The sequence below is a fragment of the Catharus ustulatus genome, chromosome 23 (genome assembly GCF_009819885.2).
Source record: "Catharus ustulatus isolate bCatUst1 chromosome 23, bCatUst1.pri.v2, whole genome shotgun sequence".
In the NCBI taxonomy this organism is placed as follows: Eukaryota; Metazoa; Chordata; class Aves; order Passeriformes; family Turdidae; genus Catharus; species Catharus ustulatus.
Window position 1 is genome coordinate 1,413,883 of NC_046243.1, and position 15,319 is coordinate 1,429,201.

At 56.6% G+C, this 15,319-nt stretch overlaps 1 long non-coding RNA gene across 1 annotated transcript; it reads right to left on the reverse strand.

Annotated features, from left to right (window-relative positions):
- Window positions 1-4,075: 4,075 nt before the first annotated feature.
- LOC117006586 lies at window positions 4,076-9,286 on the reverse strand. Its single transcript, XR_004420008.1, has 2 exons — window positions 9,202-9,286; window positions 4,076-4,764 (listed from the first exon to the last, which is right to left on the reverse strand). It is a non-coding gene; the product is annotated as an uncharacterized LOC117006586 (long non-coding RNA).
- Between the last annotated feature and the right edge of the window lie 6,033 nt (window positions 9,287-15,319).

Below are 15,319 nucleotides of genomic sequence, written 5' to 3' on the forward strand. Positions count from 1 at the left end.
GAAAAGAAGGAATTTTGAAGATGTTGTTTTTCCCCAAGCTGGGCACTGGATTTTGTGGGAGGGTTGGGGGGAGGCTGCTTCCCTAAGTGTGGTTTTTTTGTTGTTGTTGTTTTGTTTGTTTTCCCCATTTCCTTAAGAAAAAAAAAAAAAAAAACAAATGGAAAGGGGAATTTCTTGATGCAGAGGCACCTGGATGGGTTATCTGATTGTGTTCAGTTTATCCAATGTTGATTTTTTTTTTCCATAAAGAATCTGATTTTCCCTCTGCTCCAGGGCCAGTCCTGTCCCCTGGGCCAGCAGCCTTAGTACATTGATTTTTGGGAGGGGTCTCTGGGTGTTGGATCCCTCCTGCTCTAACTTGGCAGTGGGAATTATCTCTTTTTTTTTTTTTTTTTTTGTCTTCATTTTAGTTTTTTTTTAAGAGCCGAGCAGAACACCTCCCTGAAAAAAAAAAAAAAACAACACAGGGATTTCTGTCATTTGTAACTTCAAGAATTAAAAAAAAAAAAGGAAACAAAAATCCCAACATCTGGTGGGATTTGCCAGCAGATGGGAGTGATTTGTCCCCAGAATCCTGGGCTGGTGCTGCCCATCCTGCCAAGGTCGGTGGCATCTCAGCCCTTTGAGGCTTTCCAGGTGTTCCTGTGTCATTTCCATGAGCATATTTCTATTTTTGTTGTTGTCAAGGAAGTATTTACCATGGATTTTCTCCTCCCACAGAACCCTTGAGCTGTTCATTTCAATGAGACTTAAAAAGAGATGAATAAAACAAAGGTACCTATTTATCAGCTTTTTTTTTTTTTTTCCTCAGTAGGCCTTTCCTATGGAAAACATTTAATTTTAGAGCTGGCAATTCTGGAGTGTTAAAGGGGAGGGGAATTTTGGGTTGGGCTGAGAGACCTTCTTGCTACTAACAGGATTTAATTTCTTTTTTATACAGAGAGATAAATTTAAATAAATTGCACCTGAATAGGTGATGCTTCTCCATCTGGGGAGATCCTGCCTTACCCAGCTTTGCCGTGGGAGGAAGGAAGGGAGAGAAATTAAATATATAGATCTATTTTTTATTTTTATTTACTGGTGGTGTGCTGGCTCCCAGCACTGAGGAGTGATGCAGTTTGCAGAATTCCCACTGGAAATTTGTAGGGTTTGGGATTTTTTTTGGTTGGTTTGTTGGTTTTTTTTAAATGTAGTTCATGCCTGATGTGCAGAGATTAAAAAAAAAAGAGAAGTTCTGAGAGACAGAGTGCACTGAACCCACTGAGGGGCTTTGGGGGGGTTTCATTTCTCTGTTTTTTTCCTTTTCCTGCCATGGAGCTGCTGCTGTTGCTGTTCCCTTTTTTCCCAATCCCAATCTGGAAGGAAAATCCCTGAGCTGAATCCTCCCAGGGAGCTGCTGCCTGTTCATTGTCTCTGCAAACTGGCACAGTCCCAGGGAAAGTGCTGGGAATGAGGCCTGGGGCCCCACTTTGGGGGGGCTGCTCCCAGTTTGGGGGTGGCTACTCCCAGTTTGGGGCTCTCCAATCCCAGTTTGGGGGGACTGCTCCCAGTTTGAGGCTCACCAGCCCCAGTTTGGGGGTCTCCAGTCCCAGTTTAGGGGTCTCCAGTCCCAGTTTGGGGTGGTTGCTCCCAGTTTGGGGGTCTCCAATCCCAGTTTAGGGGTCTCCAGTCCCAGTTTGGGGTGGTTGCTCCCAGTTTAGGGGTCTCCAATCCCAGTTTAGGAGTCTCCAGTCCCAGTTTGAGGCTCTCCAGTCCCAGTTTGGGGTGGTTGCTCCCAGTTTAGGGGTCTCCAGTCCCAGTTTGGGGCTCTCCAGTCCCAGTTTGGGGTGGCTGCTCCCAGTCTGGGGGTCTCCAGTCCCAGTTTAGGGTGGTCTCCAGTCCCAGTTTGGGGGTCTCCAGTCCCAGTTTGGGGGTCTCCAGTCCCAGTTTAGGAGTCTCCAGTCCCAGTTTGGGGGTCTCCAATCCCAGTTTGGGGGTCTCCAATCCCAGTTTAGGGGTCTCCAATCCCAGTTTAGGAGTCTGCAGTCCCAGTTTGGGGTGGTTGCTCCCAGTTTGGGGGTCTCCAATCCCAGTTTAGGAGTCACCAATCCCAGTTTAGGGTGGTCTCTCCCAGCTGGGTCTCCCCAGCTCCATCCCTTGCTGGGCTGGGCAGGGCCTGGCAGTGGCTGTGAGAGCTCCTGTCCCCTGTCCCTTGTCCCCTCTCCAGTGAGGGATGGACATCCCAGGCATCTGTTCCCTGCTCTGCTGGCAGCTGCCAGCTGTCCCCAGCTGTCCCCAGCTGTCCCCAGGGCTCTTTGGGAGGTGATTCCTCCATTCCCCTCCTTACTCCACTCCCAGTAGCTTTTCCAAACTGGTCCCAGTATGAACCTTTCAACCCCTTCCAGAGCCACAGAGCCTGGGGGACTGTGAGGCCACTCCTGCCTTCCATCACCTCTTTTTTTCTTTTATTTCCCCCCACCCTTTTATTTTTAATTTTATTTTTAATTTTACCTTTTCTCCAACGCTCTGCACAAGGAAGACAAAAGGATTCTCGGTGTTGGGTGGGATTTGTGCATGTGGAAGGATTTAAGCTGGTGCAGTTACAGCTCCCCCCTCCTTCCCCCCATCCTGGCTCTGGGTTCAATCCCAAACTCTCCCCCTGTAGCAGTTCCCAGCAGAGAAGCCTCTGGTCAGACTTTACCTCTCCCGAGTTTCCTTTGGAGACTGAGCGCGCCTTTCTTCGGTTGTACCTTTGTCTCTGTACAGATATTTTGTAATATATTAAAATTTTTTTCTTTTCAGTTTATAAAAATGGAGAAGTGGAGATTGGAAAAAAATTAAATATTTCCTGTTACTGTATCTTGCTTGCCTTTTGCTCCCTTGCTTCCCCTTTGGAATCACACGGTAACTTGTGTTTTCCTTGGAAAGCCTTTGATTCCCTCCTGGTGAGAGGGGTGGGATTTGGCATTGCAAGCCCCCACATTCCACTCTCTAATTAAGCTCCAAGCCATCATTAGCCCTGGGTTTCCCCCACTCACAGGGGTGGGAGATGCCCGAGCTGGAGCAGGGAATGGTTTGGTTAAGGTGAGAAAAACAATCCTGGAGCTGAGGGGAAGGTGGGAGAGGGGATGGTGCTGCAGGAAGGGGAAGGATTGAGATTGAGATTGAGCCCAAAACCTCCTGGCAGCTCTTGGGGCACTGGTGAGAACCCTGGGGTGCCTGGAGGGGATGGAGGCTCAGCAGGGAGCTGTGCCTGTGTCATCCATCCATCCATCCATCCATCCATCCATCCATCCACAAAAACCCCTCCAAGATTTTCTCTGTGCTGCTCCCATCCCCTTGTGGCTCCTGAAGGATTCAGGAGGGTTTGTCCCGGCCCAGGAATTTGAGCTGCTCCTGGAATCGCCTCTTTCCTGCAGGGCTGAGCTCGGACCGACCCTCCCTGGGGCTCGGGCAGGGAGCTGTGCCTGTGTCATCCATCCATCCATCCATCTATCCATCCATCCATCCATCCATCCATCCACAAAAACCCCTCCACGATTTTCTCTGCGCTGCTCCCATCCCACTGAAGCTCCTGAAGGACTCAGGAGGGTTTGTCCCAGCCCAGGAATTTGGGATGATGCTCCTGAAATCGCCTCTTTCCTGCGGGGCTGAGCTCGGACCGACCCTCCCTGTGCTCCCCACCCTCCCTCCCATTCCAGCCCCGGCTTTCTCGCTCTCCTTTCGCCTGGTTCCGATCCCTGCGCTGACACATCTTAAAATACATCCCTGTGCAGATGGCAGGGGGGTGGCGGCGGCGCCGGGCGCTTCCCGGTGCTGGGAAAAGCAGGAGCGAGCCCCCAGCGCCCACCCTGATTTATGGAAGGGGCAGCTGGGCCCCGTGCACTCGGCTGGATCCCTAATCCCGAATCCTTAATCCAGCCTCCTGTCCCTGCCCGCGGCTCCGGGGCTTCACCCGGTGCGCCAGAAGGGACTCGATGCCATCCCGAGCATCCTCACATCCCACCTTCCCTTCCTTTCCCTTCCCTGTGCCGGCAAACAAAGCCCCACGTGGCCCCGGCTCCTGCGGCATCCCGATCCAAAGGTGACCAGGCCGTTTTATCCCATTTAATTTATTTTGGCATTGAACTTGCTCGGCAGCAGCTGCCGTGCCAAATGGCCGGGGGCTGCCCGGAGCCGGAGCTGTAAATCTCCAGCGTTGGGTTCTTCCCGCTTGGATTCTGCTCTGCTCCATCCCGACATTCCTGGCTGCTTCATCCCGACATTCTCGGCTCCAAATGTAGGGTCTGGCACAGCTCTTCATCATCATCATCATCATCATCATCCCCGCAGTGCCCTCAAAGCGTCGGGGTTGGGATGTCCGGAGCGTCCCGGGGCTGCTCCGGGAATGGGGATGGATGTGGAATGAGGATGAGGATGATGAGGATGAGGATGAAGGACGAAGCCTTCCCATGGAGCAGATCCCCGAGGGACACCCTCATCCCTCGGGATTTCCACCCTGAGCCTGCCTCGCTGGAAATCCCGGCTGGAAGGGTGTGCCAAGGTGTGCCCACACCTGGGGTGGCACACGCGTGTTCACACGTGGCCCGGGGGGGGGGGTGGCTGTCACCAGGTGTCGCTCTCGGCACGGCCACCACCTCCCACCGCGTCCCCGTCCTCCTCCTCCTCCTCCTCCTCCTCCTCCTCTCCGGCTATATTTGTCCTTCCAGCTGCTCCGGCTGTCGGCATTAAAGGTTTTTCATCCAATTTAGACGTTTCCTTCCAAAAATCCGTTCACACCTTTCCCTGGCATTTGCAAAGGGGAAAGAAGAAAAGGATTGAGAAGGATAAAGCCACCCCCAAAAAAACCCTTGGAGGTGTTGGGTGGGGGGTGGAGGAGGTGTTGGGGTTGGGTTTTGTGGGGTGTGAGACCCCCAGAATTATCCATCCCATCCTGAATCAAGATTCCGCATTTTGAGGGTTTTTGGTTGGCAGCGCAGGCATGGATGGGGTGCAGATTCCTCGGGCATGCTCTGGGGGGGGATGGCAGGGGGGTGGCACTGTCCCTGTGCCATGGGGCCACCTGGCCGTGTCCCCTCGCACTGGCAGCTTGATTAAAAGGCGGCGCGGGCGGTGGCACAGCTGGTGCCTCCTGCCAGCCCCCGGAGCGGGGAGCGCTCGCCATTAACGGCTCCAATTAACGGGAACGCGGAGCCGCCACCACCCGGGGGGTTCCCCAGCCCCGAGTGCCCCCCGTGCCACCTCCCAGCGTGGCTGGTGTCACCCACCCCGTGTCCCCATGCTGAGGAGGTGGCAGTGCCACGCTGGGCTGAGCACGCCTCGATTTTGGGGACATTCCCCTCGCTGCCACCACATGCCACCTGTCCTGCCCGGCCTGTGCTGGGGACACCCGGATGGGGACAAGGCCGCGATGGCAGCGGGGACAGGAGCTGGCACCGCACCCCGGGCGGGCACAGCGCCCTCCCCGCTGCCACCGCGCAGCTGAGCCAAGGCACGGGGGGGGCTGTGCCTGCACGCTTTCACCTGCCATTTAATTGGATGTATTTTTAATTAATGGCGCCTCTGGGACCAACATGAGACAACATGATCTCTGAATAGGGGCAGGGGAGGAATTGGGGCCGCGGGAGGATTGGGCCGCCGGGTGCCCTTACGCGCCAAACGCTGCCATCAATCACCCCCTACTTTTCTTCTCTGGACTTTTGGCTGGGGCTCAAGGCGGGGCCGCCCCCCGCTGCCGCCTGGCACTCGTGTGACAAGTGCCACATCCTCAGCCACGGCTGGCGATGGCAATGGTGGAGGCAAATCCTGCCCCAGATCTGCTCTTGGGAGGATCCCTGGGTCACGGAGGGCTCCCACCCCCTCTCCCCGCCACCACGAGGGTTCCCCGTGTCCCCTTGGTTGTTTTGTCGCTCCTGGCTGGCTCTGGGGAGGGCACACAGCTGGCACCCCCCTTCTGGCACAGCCCCGCGGGGGCTCGGCCGGGCGGTGCCGGGGCAGCTGCCCATCCCCGCCGGGGCCGGCCCGTGGCAGGTGCCGCGGCACAATGTAGGGCAGCATTAATATTTAGCGGCACTGGGGGGGTGGCACAGCTGCCTCCTGCGCTGGAATGCAGACGGCAGCCAGAGGGGACGGCGGCCACCACTGTCACCACACCCCCTCGGTCACCAGGGCCACCACACCCCCACAACCACCACTGCCACCACATCCCCTCGGTCACCACTGTCACCACACCCCCTAGGACACTGCTGCTGCCACCACACCCCCACAGTCACCATTGTCACCACCCCCTCGGTCACCACTGTCACCACATTCCCACAGCCACCACTGTCACCACACCCCCTCGGCCACCACTGTCACCACACCCCCCGGTCACCACTGTCACCACACCCCCTGGGCCACCAGGGCCACTACACCCTCTCGGTCACCACTGTCACCACACCCCCTCAGCCACCACTGTCACCACACCGCCACGGTCACCACTGTCACCACATTCCCACAGCCACCACTGTCACCACACTCCCTGGGCCACCAGGGCCACCACACCCCCTCGGTCACCACTGTCACCACACTCCCTGGGCCACCAGGGCTACCACACCCCTACAGCCACCACTGTCACCACACTCCCACAGCCACCATGGTCCCCATGGCCCCAGCGTGCCAGGAGGAATAGGGGGCACGTCACAGCCCCCACAGATCCCAGCTCTTGGCACGTGGCCGGTGGAAAGGTGGTGGCCAAACTCCACCCCTTGAAGCCACTGGGCACTTGAAGGGAGATGCTGGGGGTCCCAGCCTGGGCTGGCTCCCCAGTGCTGGTGTCAGGGTGGCACACGGTGGCCTTGGCGTTTTCCAGAGTCCGATCCTGTGACACTGGTGACAGCGGGCACGGCTGGAGGGGTCAGACCCATCTTGCCTGGCACCCCTGGGTGCTCTGCCTGGAGCAGGCGGGGCCTGAGCCACCGACACTTCCCCCTGGTGAGGGGTGGTGGTGTGTGAGCCCTGGGGGCCATGGCTGGACCTTCACCATGGACTGACCCTCACCATGGGCTGGACACTCAGCATGGCCAGATCTTTGCCACACCAGAACCCTCAGCATGGCTTGACCATCACCACAGCCAGACCCTGACCATGACTGGACCCTCTCACAGCCAGATCACACCAGGATCCTCAGCATGGCTTGACCATCATCACAGCCAGACCCTCACCCTGGCCAGACCCTCACCCTGGCCAGACCCTCACCCTGACCAGACCCTTGCCATAACTGGACCTTGACGATGACCAGGCCCTCACCATGGCCAGGCCCTCACCATGGCCAGACCCTCACTGTGGCTGGACCCTGATCATGGCCAGATCTTGACCATGGCCAGGCCCTCACCACGGCCAGATCTTTGCCACACCAGAACCCTCAGCATGGCTTGACCATCATCACAACCAGACCCTCACCCTGACCAGACCCTCACCATGGACAGATCTTTGCCACACCAGAACCCTCAGCATGGCTTGACCATCATCACAGCCAGACCCTTACCATGGCCAGACCCTCATCATGGCCAGACCCTCATCATGGACAGACCCTCATCATGGACAGACCCTCACCATGGCTGGACCCTCACTGTGGCTGGACCCTGATCATGGACAGACCTTCACCATGGACAGACCTTGACCATGACTGGACCTTCATACAGTCAGATCTTTGCCACACCAGAACCCTCAGAATGGCTGGACCATCATCACAGCCAGACCCTGACCATGGCCAGACCCTCACCATGGCTGGACACTCACCATGGCCAGACCCTCATCATGGACAGACCCTCACCATGGCCAGGCCCTCACCATGGCCAGATCTTTGCCACACCAGAACCCCCATCATGGCCAGACCCTGATCTTGCACAGCCAGATCACACCAGGATCCTCAGCATGGTTTGACCATCACCACAGCCAGACCCTCACCCTGACCAGACCCTCACCATGGCCAGGCCCTCACCATGGACAGATCTTTGCTACACCAGAACCCTCAGAATGGTTGGACCATCATCATAACCAGACCCTGACCGTGGCCAGACCCTCACCATGGCCAGACCCTCACCATGGACAGACCCTCACCATGGACAGATCTTTGTCACGCCAGAACCCTCAGAACGGCTGGGCCATCATCACAGCCAGACCCTCACCCTGACCAGACCCTCACCATGACTGGACCTTGATGATGACCAGGCCCTCACCATGGCTGGACCCTCACTGTGGCTGGACCCTGATCATGGACAGACCTTCACCATGGCCAGACCCTGACCATGACTGGACCCTCACACAGCCAGATCACACCAGGATCCTCAGCATGGCTTGACCATCATCACAGCCAGACCCTCACCATGGCCAGACCCTCACCATGACCAGACCCTTGCCATAACTGGACCTTGATGATGACCAGGCCCTCACCATGGCCAGGCCCTCACCATGGACAGACCCTCACTGTGGCTGGACCCTGATCATGGCCAGATCTTGACCATGGCCAGGCCCTCACCACGGCCAGATCTTTGCCACACCAGAACCCTCAGAATGGCTGGACCATCATCATAACCAGACCCTGACCATGGACAGACCCTCACCATGGCCAGGCCCTCACCATGGGCAGACCCTGACCATGACTGGACCCTCATACAGCCATATCTTTGCCACACCAGAACCCTCATCAGGGCTTGACCATCATCACAGCCAGACCCTCACCCTGGCCAGATCCTCACCATGGCCAGACCCTTGTCATAACTGGACCCTCACCATGGCCAGACCCTCATCATGGACAGACCCTCACCATGGCCAGATCTTTGCCACACCAGAACCCCCATCATGGCCAGACCCTGACCATGACTGGACCCTCACACAGCCAGATCACACCAGGATCCTCAGCATGGCCAGACCATCATCACAGCCAGACCCTCACCCTGGCCAGACCCTCACCCTGATCAGCCCCTTGCCATAACTGGACCCTCACCATGGCCAGATCTTTGCCACACCAGAACCCTCAGAACGACTGGACCATCATCACAACCAGACCCTCACCCTGACCAGACCCTTCCCCTGGCCGGACCCTCACCCTGACCAGCCCCTCACCCAGACCAGCCCCTTGCCATAACTGGACCCTCACCACGGCCAAACCCTCCCCACAGCCACATCCTCCCCGGTCAATCCCTCCCCACGGCCGCACCCCCAGCACAGCCAGGCCCTCACCAGGTCCATCCCCATCCCCAGCCCGTGCCCAGCCCCGGTCCGAGCCTCGCGGTGCCCGGGCGGTGCGGGCGTGGTGCGGGCGCGGTGCGGGCGCTTGATTAGCGTGATTCCGGCATTGTGATGCAGAGGCGGTCGGGGCACCAGCTGCTCCTGCCCGGGTGTTTATTGTTACCTAGAGACGCCCCTGGCTCCCGCCCAGCTCCCCCCAGCCCCGCACGATGCAAAATTTATAGCGCGGCGGGTCCCGCGTTAACTCTCTGCCTCCCGGGCGGGGGAGGCTGCGGGTGCCCAGCGGGATGGGCACGGCCGGGCTGGGACAGCGGTGCCACCACGGGCGGTGCCAAAGCGGGTGGTGCCAGGCTGCACCGTGCCGTGCCGTGCCGTGCCACCAGAGCCCCAGGCCTGCAGCACAGCGTTCCCTGCGGAGTCCGTATCCATGGCACGGCTAATCCTCCGGCCGGGCAGGGTGCCAGCCCGTCCGCGGTGCCCGCCGGCTGCCAGCCGGGCTGGCGGAGAGGACACGGCCCCGGCTACCCTCTGTCCGGGCCGGGCGGTGCCAGTGCTGGGTGACAAGAGGGTCCCCGCATGTCCCTGAAGGTCACCGGGTGGGCAGAGAGGAGATGCACGATGGGCTCGGTGCCCTCCCACGGCAGGGAACGGCTCAGCGCGGCTCCGAGCCGCACGGATTGGCACAGCACGGAACGGCGCGGATTGGCACAGCACGGAACGGGCACAGGCGGTGCCATCTGCCCCCGCGTCACCCTGAACCGCGGCCACTCCCTCCATGTCCCCGGCCTGCCCTGGTGACATCGGTGTCGCCGTCACCTGTCCCCAACCTCAACCGAGCACCGCGACACCGGGAGCCACCGGGAGCCACCGGGAGCCACCGGGAGCCACCGGGAGCCACCGGGAGCCGGGACCCCGCCGTGTCCCCCCGCCACGGCGCCCGCTCCCCCTCCTCCGCTCCCTCCACCTCTCAGCAAGTTTTTTATGTGATTACAGGCACTGCATGGTAATTAGTGCTAAACTCATTTGCACAACTACAGTTAATTGGCTACAACAATTAATTAATGTGTTGGAAATTTGGCACTGGAAAAAAAAAAAAAAAGAGAGAGAGAAAAGAAAAAAAAAAGTTTGTCATCAGAGGGGAAGAAGGGGGGAGATGAGGGGGATGCACCCACCTGCACCCACCTGCAGCCCTGCTCTTCCCCTAAGTTTCCCCCAGAGCTGCAGTTCCTGCCCTGCTCTGTGCTTTGTTTTTTCCTTCTTTTCCATTTTTTCCCTGTTTTTGTTGTTCCTTTTTTATTTCCCCCCATTTTTCCCGTTTTCCTGCTTTCTTTCACCCCTTTTCCCGTTTTGTTTTTTGGTTTTGTTTTTTTGTTTTTTGCAACTTAAGCAAACTCATTTCCCTGATAAAATACAGCATGACTAATGACTGAAGCATGTAAAAATCATTGGGAAAATGTCCTTGGAAGACGAATGCATTTTCAGCAGAATAATTAACTTAATTAACAAATTCACATGCATATTCATCAGGCTATTAATGTCTTCTCAGCTCAGCTTGACGAACATTGCGGTAATAACCATCTCATTTGCATATTGCATTCTACTGCTATCCAAAAAAAAAAAAAAAAAAAAAAAAGGAAAAAAGAGGTGGATGCACAGGGGTGTGCTCGGCTCGGCGCTGCCGGGGGATGGGTGGTGGGTGGGGTGTGTGTCCCGGGGAGGGTCCGGGCCTCGCGTGCCGGGGTCCGCGTGCCGGAGCGGCGGGAGGCGCGAGGCCACGGCGCGGTGCCGGTACCCGCCGCTCCCGGCCCCGGCATCTGCGGCAGGCGGCGCCGAGCGGGCGCGGAGGGGGAGAAGGACCCGTAGCAGCTGTCGGCCTAATTCGGCAAACGTGCTGCTCGTGGGCGGCTTAGAAAAACAGATTAGGCGCCTGCGACAGGCACTGATTCCTGACATACGCTCGGGGTCTGCGTCTTCATCGGTGGAGATGGAGGAGGGAGGGTGAGGAGGGTGGTGGGGTGGTGGGGAGGGTGGGGGTGAAGGGGATGACAGGGGTGGTTGGGGTGGTGGGGAGGATGGGGGTGAAGGGGATGAAGGGGATGAAGGGGATGGTTGAAGTGATGAGATGAAAGGGATGATTTGGGTCATGGGGAAGATGAGGATGAAGGGGATGATTGGGGTGAGGAGGAGGATGGGGATGAAAGGGATGAAGGGGATGAAGGAGATGGTTGAAGTGATGGGAATGATTGGGGTGATGGGGATGATGGGGATAATGGGGATGACTGGGGTGAGGAGGAGGATGGGGATGAAGAGGATGTAGGGGATGGTTGAAGTGATGGGATGAAGGGAATGATTGGGGTGAGGAGGAGGATGGGGGTGAAGGGGAGGACTGGGGTAAGGAGGAGGATGAGGATGAAGGGGATGTAGGGGATGACAGGGATGGTTGGGGTGGTGGGGAGGATGGGGATGATGGAGATGATTGGGGTGAGGAGGAGGATGGGGATGAAGGGGATGAAGGAGATGACAGGGATGGTTGAGGTGATGGGAATGATTGGGTTGGTGGAGGGGATGGGGGTGAAGGGGATGATTGGGGTGAGGAGGAGGATGGGGATGAAGGGGATGAAGGAGATGAAGGAGATGAAGGAGATGGTTGAAGTGATGGGATGAAAGGGATGATTGGGGTCATGGGGAGGATGGGGATGATTGGGGTGAGGAGGAGGATGGGGATGAAGGGGATGTAGGTTATGAAGAGGATGAAGGGAATGATTGAGGTGATGGGGAGGATGGGGATGAAGGGGATGTAGGGGATGAAGGAGATGACAGATGGTTGATGTGATGGGATGATGGGGAAGATTGGGGTGATGGGGTGAAGGGGATGACAGGGGTGATTGGGGTGAGGAGAACGATGGGAATGAAGGAGATGAAAGAGATGACAGGGATGGTTGATGTTATGGGATGAAAGGGATGAAGGGAATGATGGGGGTGAGGAGGATGATGGGGATGAAGAGCATGATTGGGGTGATGGGGAGGATGAGGATGATGGGAGTGATGGGGTGATGAGGATGAAGGGATGGTGGAAGTGAGAGGGGAATTGGGATGGAGGGGATGATGGGAATGATGGGGTGAAGAAGATGATGGGGATGAAGGGGATGATTGCAGCGATGGAGTGAAGGGGATGGTTGGGATGATGATGATGGGGATGGGGATGAAGGGGATGATTGAGGAGGAGGATGGGGATGATGGAGGTGAGGAGGAGGATGGAGACGATGGGAGTGACGAGGGGATGGGGTGAAGGAGAAGATGGGGATGAAGGAAATTATTTCAGTAGTGAAGTGAAGGGGATCATTTGGATGATGATGATGAGGATGGGGATGAAGGGAATAATGGAGGTGATAGGTGATGAGGATGAAGGGGATAATGAAGATGTTGGGGGTTATGGGGAAGATGGGGTGATGGGGATGATGGGGATGAAGGGAATGATGAGGATGATGGGGGTGATGAGGATGATGAAGGCGATGAGGATGAAGGGGAAGATGGCGATGATGGAGGTGAAGGTGGTGATGGGGAAGATGAGGTTGAAGCTGAGATGAAGATGAAGGTGATGGTGGGGATGAAGGTTGTGATGGGGTGATAGGGCTGAAGGTGATGATGGCGATGATGAAGATGGTGAGGCTGATGAGGATGAAGGGGATGATGAGGGATGAAGAGGATGATGGAGTTGACAGGGATAAAGGTGATGAAAAGGATGATGGAAAGGATGGGGTAATTGGATGAAGGGACTTTGAGGATGATGAGGATGATAGGGATGATGGGGATGAAGGAGACGAAAAGAGTGATGAGGGTGATGGGGACATCAAGAAAATCCAGTCCCCAGGACACCCCCCTGTCCCTCCCTAATGGATGGATGATGGATGGATGGATGGATGGATGATGGATGATGGATGATGGATAATGGATGGGTGGATGATGGATGATGGATGGATGGATGGACGGATGGATGGATGATGGATGGATGATGGATGATGGATGGATGGATGGATGGATGATGGATGGATGATGGATGGATGGATGGATGATGGATGGATGATGGATGATGGATGACGGATGATGGATGGATGATGGATGGATGGATGATGGATGATGGATGGATGATGGATGATGGATGGATGGATGGATGATGGATGATGGATGGATGATGGATGATGGATGAATGGATGTCGGATGATGGATGATGGATGGATGATGGATGGATGATGGATGATGGATGGATGGATGGATGATGGATGGATGGATGGATGACGGATGATGGATGATGGATGGATGATGGATGGATGATGGATGGATGATGGATGGATGGATGGATGATGGATGATGGATGATGGATGGATGATGGATGGATGATGGATGGATGATGGATGGATGGATGGATGATGGACGGATGGATGGATGATGGATGATGGATGATGGATGATGGATGGATGGATGGATGGATGGATGGATGGATGATGGATGGATGATGGATGATGGATGATGGATGATGGATGATGGATGATGGATGGATGGATGGATGGATCATGGATGGATCATGGATGGATGGATCATGGATGGATGGATGAATGGATGATGGATGATGGATGGATGGATGATGGATGATGGATGGATGATGGATGATGGATGGATGATGGATGATGGATGATGATTGGATGGACAGGTGGCACACAGGAGGGGACAGACAGAAAGGTGACCAGGTGAGAAGAGTGTGACTGGACAGACCAGCACACAGGGCTGGACAGACAGACTGACATGATGGCTCCTAGGCCAGGACCCATCAGTGAGGTGACTCTGTCACCGTGTTACACCCTAGAGAGGGGGCAGACCCTTCTGTGACCTCTTGGTGGCGCTCAGGCCCTGGAGGGGGACATGGGGCTGTGACTCTGGGGTCACATGTGTCCCCTGGGACAATAAGGGGGGTCCTCATGTGTCCCCTATCACTGGGGGGCCACCAAGGAGCACCTGGACACCTGGGGTGGGTGCAGGCCTCAGCCAATCCCCATCCAGGGTTTGTGCTTGCAGCCAATCCCCATCCAAGGCTGCTGCTGCTGACCAATCTCAGCCCTCCCTGGGCTGGGTCCTGCCCACCCTGGGTGTGTAAATCCCCTGCTCAGCGGTGCCCGGGGGTCCCTGGGGTGCCCTGTGTCCCTTTGGGTCACCCCGGGGTCCCTGTTGTCCTCCCAGGTCATTTCCCCCCATGGATGGACAGGAGCAGGATCCAACCCCCTTGTCCTGGGGGTGGGGGTCCCTCCAGCACCCTCAGCTGTGCCTTGGGGTCCCCACACACGGGGGGGACACAGCCCAGTGCCACCATCCCTGTCCCCACAAACCCTCCTGGTGTCACCGACTGCTGGGGCACAGCAGTGGCAGAGGGTGTGTCACCAGCACTCACTGAAGGGTTGGGGACATCAGGGATGGGGTCACCCCATGGCTGCGAGGTGCCACCAACCTCCCCCAGCCTGTCTGTCCCCTGTGTCCACACGGAAGCAACAGGGAAACTGAGGCACGGGTCACCTGGGGCCACCACAAGATCAGGGAACAAAACCACCCCACATCGTACCCCCAAACCCCCACACTCATCCCTGGCTGCTCACACCCGAAAATAAAAAACCCCCGAGGGTGGATCCATGAGAAAAGGGGGGCTCGGACCCCTCGGGGGGGCTGCGGGGCCAAGGTCGGGTGAAGGGCGCCGGAGGAGGGGCGGGGGAAGCTGCGGGCGCTCCGTGCCAGCTGTATCCGGAGAAAGGCAAATAATTCAGCGGCACCAACCGGAGAGGAACCAGCCCGCCGAGCCACGTGCCAAAATACCAGCAGTAAAGTAGTTAAATGGATCCAGCGCGGGAGCGAGGAGCTGCGAGAGCGCTTGGGCCCCCATCCAAAGGAGTTAATGTCCCACAGTATGATCGATTAGTTGTCAGACGTGATTTCAAACCAATACAAGATGAATGGCATCATTTTCCTTCCCTCGGTTTCGGCGGAATTAAGAAGCCATTAGCTAACACAAATTTTTGGCAACTTTAATAAAAAAGAAAAGAAAAAAAAAAAATAGAAAAGCTCCAGT